The sequence below is a fragment of the Rutidosis leptorrhynchoides genome, chromosome 10, assembly GCF_046630445.1.
Source record: "Rutidosis leptorrhynchoides isolate AG116_Rl617_1_P2 chromosome 10, CSIRO_AGI_Rlap_v1, whole genome shotgun sequence".
In the NCBI taxonomy this organism is placed as follows: domain Eukaryota; kingdom Viridiplantae; phylum Streptophyta; class Magnoliopsida; order Asterales; family Asteraceae; genus Rutidosis; species Rutidosis leptorrhynchoides.
The window spans coordinates 275513440-275517786 of record NC_092342.1 but is presented as its reverse complement, the minus strand read 5'-3'; the positions used below and the strand labels follow the sequence as shown (position 1 = coordinate 275517786).

The following is a 4347-nucleotide window of genomic DNA, read 5'->3' as shown; positions in this document are numbered from 1 at the left end:
AAACTTTAATGGTTTTTGTAGTGAAATTTAACCGAATAAAAATTATACAGGGTAAATTAACAGTATGAAAAAGTCTTTGCAGGTTCTGTACTAAATTTAATGTTTTTAGTTTTCATCAGTAACACAACCTGCCCATTTTACAACCTATAATCCACTCCTTACACACTAAAAAACTTTGTAACAGATAAAAAATGACTGATTAAAGAGCCCGTACCTGACTTTTCAACGTTATGACTCGTTTGACCCGTCTGAAAATTCTGACTCGTTTCGACCCAAAACCCGTTCGGGTCTTGAAGACCCATTTTCGAGGTATAACATCTACTAAGCAATGTACCCAAGTAGGCTGTATAACTTACCCATAATTATAGACAACGTTATGAATTAAGTTGATCTCGCTTCTCCTGTCAATAACAGGAGAAAAGCACTCATCTATGATTGAAAGAGCAACAGCTAGTTTAGAATTGCATTCGACCCTATGAGCTAATTCTGTTAATGAACATGTATCGGAGGATATATCGGATCTATGAATAAGAGCCCATGATAATCCTGAACCCAGTTCATGTTTGACCCCATAAAGCTTCTTTAACTCCCCGTATAACTGCAAAATTAATCCGTATAATTATAATTATAATTAGAATTAAATTATGACACAAAAGACACTAGAGGTAAGTTAAGTACATGTAGGCACTTGTGGCTAAAAAAGGACAAATTTGGGTCAGTAGGATCAATAGACTTGTAATCCAACTTCGGGCTGCACAATTCATGATCTGCAACCAACAAATTGTATTCCTACAAACTATTAAGAGACGCAATGATACAAATACATATTACAGATAAATATTGTTACAAGGGAGTAATATTACACTTTTTCTCACAAAGGTAGCACACGAGAAGTTGACTCTCAGTTCTAACGTTGGTACTGACCATTTTTTCACAATATTTACACAAACAATTTGGACAGTGCCAATCAACTTGAGGAATCATCTGAAATAAGATTAGAGATAAGAGACATTGATCCAACCTTTAGGAAACTAATCATCTAAAAACATCGCATTCAAAATGGGAGAGGTGGGTTCAGGTTACACCAATGTTGCAAAACACCCCGTCTCGAGCCGTTGCGACGCCCGTTGCGAGGTGACTAGCCCGTCCCGTCTCGAAGAAAACCGTCTAATATGATAGTCAACGGTCAAAATTTAGGTCAAAGTTGAAAGAAACTCATCTCAAAGTCTGTCAAAATTCGGAAAAGCCAGAAAGTCGACAATTCGGTCAAATTTGTCGTATTTTAGTTTGAACTTTCTGTATTAAATTAACGGTGATAGCGATTATGAGAACAAATTAGCCAATTAAAGTTTTTGGATTTAAAATAAGTACACATATATACATTTATATTTTATATACTTATATATTTAAAAGTAAACTTTGATCAACGTTCGTCTCGACTCCCGTCTCGAACGTCTCGACCTTTTTAGGACCCGGCCGTCTCGACCCCGTCTAACGTCTTTTGCAACCTTGGGTTACACTGCATCTCTAATGGGTCAAGACGCATTCGAAAAAAGAAAATGGGACACACCCATCATAAGCCAACCAAAGTGTAATTTTATTGCATACAACCTCTTAGATCATTTTATTCAATAAGTTATACTAACATTATTGATATAATAAAATTTGGAAATCGTATCTAACATACTTGTAAATCTATTCAACTGATACCTGTATCCCTAAACAGCTCTGGTGAAAGGTAGATGGACAACCATCACAACAAATCAAATCACCGCCATCACCACATAATCCACACGTATCATCATTAGGATCGTCCCCATTAACATTAACACTATGATACCCGAATCTTTCTAACCTTCTTGTTTATTCCACAAATTAATCAGACACTTCATCAAAGAATCACCCGATTCTACAAAAATATTCAATAATGGCTGATGAAGTTCACTTCCTGCATGAACCTCAAACTTTGCAACCGTCAAGATTTTGCTACAACAGCAGCAATGTATTCCTTCTTTTGTCACACAACCTTCTTTCATTACTAGTGTCTTCCTTTCGTTCATATACCGAACCTTTTCACACATTTGAACCTTCCCAGATTCGATTAACCAAGAAATCAGGGTTTGTTTTCCCGTAAAAGAACCAGATTGATCATTTTCATCGCTTTTTTGTGCTTGTACCATATGAGAACTAGCCTCAGCATTTCTTTCTTTAACAATTTCCTTGTGATAAAATCTATTTAAACTATCATCACTATCATGATTAGCTTTAACTGATCTTCTTTTAGATCTTAACATACCGTCTGCGTATCGTTCTTCGTCTCGTTTCTTCATTTTCATGTCTCTTTCGATTTTCTTACGAGTTTGTCTAGTTAACTTACTGTTTCAAAGGGCAAGGGTGCAAACGCCCCACAAACTTGAGAATTATCTTTTTTCTCCTTTTGAAATGCTTCGTAAGCTTTTATAATAGACCAATAAGCAGTTCCAGAAGGATTTATATAAACAGAATCTAGGTAGTCTCTGTTTCTTCTTGGTCTATAATCAATAGTCCAGCCAGAACTAAGAAGCATACTACTAATTTTCTCTCTTAATAACTGCTTTTCAGTGCCAGTCCCACGTTTAACCTTCGTTTCCTTCCGTTTAACCGGAGTAACGCTCTTCGTTAGCATGTTTATTCTTTCTTCACTATTAACCACTTTTGTTGTAGCTATTTGGATCTTCGGATCGATGTTCTAGCTAATCGTTGACTCTCGGGTGTCGATTTAGTCGAACCGGATCGTGTAGATCAGATTAGATCAACGCCTAGAGTAATTATTCGACTTGGGTGGGTTTTTGGGACGGATCTTAATGAGAGGAATGGCTGGAACAGTTAGGGTTGTGAAATAAGCATTAGTCACAAATGAAAGCAAAGCTTTCATTATATACTCGACTGGGCCCGATAGTCGGTCAGGCTCGTTAGTCGTTCGTCTGGCCCGTCTAACTTTAATCTTGTTACGGTTGATACGAACTTGGGCCTTTATGCACCAACATACTCCCCCTAGGACCTAGTTCGATCAACATTCCTTCTTAACTCGGACTTGTATTCCATTGATGTGTGCAGAGGTGTATACAAAATAGTTATATATTTATTGCGAAATATTATTAAATACGATACAATTTTACACAAGTTATTTATTTATTTATTTATAGAGTGGATATACCTAAACCTTGCTACAGCACTTATAGGCAGTGTACCTAATCGTACAGTAGTGTAGTTTTTAGTAAGTCCGGTTCGTTCACAGGGAACTAGCCAAGTTTAACGCTATATTTTAAAAACTATATTTGTGTATATATATATATATATATATATATATATATATATATATATATATATATATATATATATATATATATATATATATATATAAGTAGTATTATTATTATTATAAAAAGGGGTTTTTACCGTTTAATGACCGGTTTGTCGATTTTATGTCTTAAGTCGCAGTTAAAACCTAATGTAAAATATTAAAAATAAATATAACTTAATTTAGAGCGTAAAGTAAATGAAAATAATTAAAGTGCGATAAATTAAAGTGCGATAAATAAAATTGCGATAAAAAAATACGATAATTAAAAGTGCAATTAAATAAAATGACAGTAAATAAAAGTGCGATGAAATATGAAATAAAGGAATTATGCCTATTTAAACTTCCATAATCATGATGTTTGACGTGTTGTTTTTAGTTTAGTACCATGGGTTAATTGTTCTTTGTCCTGGATTATTCGATATGTCCATACGGTTTTTGTCCATAATAGTCCATCAGTCATAAATATAAAGTGCGAGAGTCTTTGTCAAATTATCCTTATACCCGAAGTCAAATATTTCAACTAATTGGGGATTCGAATTGTAACAAGGTCTTAATACTTTATTTAAAGAATACACCAGGTTATCGACTGCGTGTAATCCAAGGTTTTATTACTTTGTTAACAATTACACTAATGATTAATTTAAAAAGGTTGAACATAACTTACAATGATTAATAATAGCGTAGCGCTACACGGACAGGATTTCGACTTACACACTTACAACATTCGCTAACATAACCTTATTATTATTAATCTTAAATTAAAATTAAAATTAAAATTTTAAATTATATATATATATATATATATATATATATATATATATATATATATATATATATATATATATATTGAGAGTAAGAGAGATTGAAAAATTATCTGTAAAAATTCAGCCAGAATTCGTTGTATTTAAAGAATGTGACCTACTACAGTAACTCATGCGGTCGCATGAGTTTTGTGCCTTCTGGCCATGCGATCGCTTGGCCGTCATTTCCTGGTCACATACTTT

The 4347-nt window shown here is 33.9% G+C and overlaps 1 pseudogene; it reads right to left on the bottom strand.

Moving 5' to 3' along the window:
• Positions 1–352: 352 nt before the first annotated feature.
• On the bottom strand, positions 353–2336 carry LOC139871049 (increased DNA methylation 1-like; annotated as a pseudogene).
• Positions 2337–4347: the final 2011 nt, after the last annotated feature.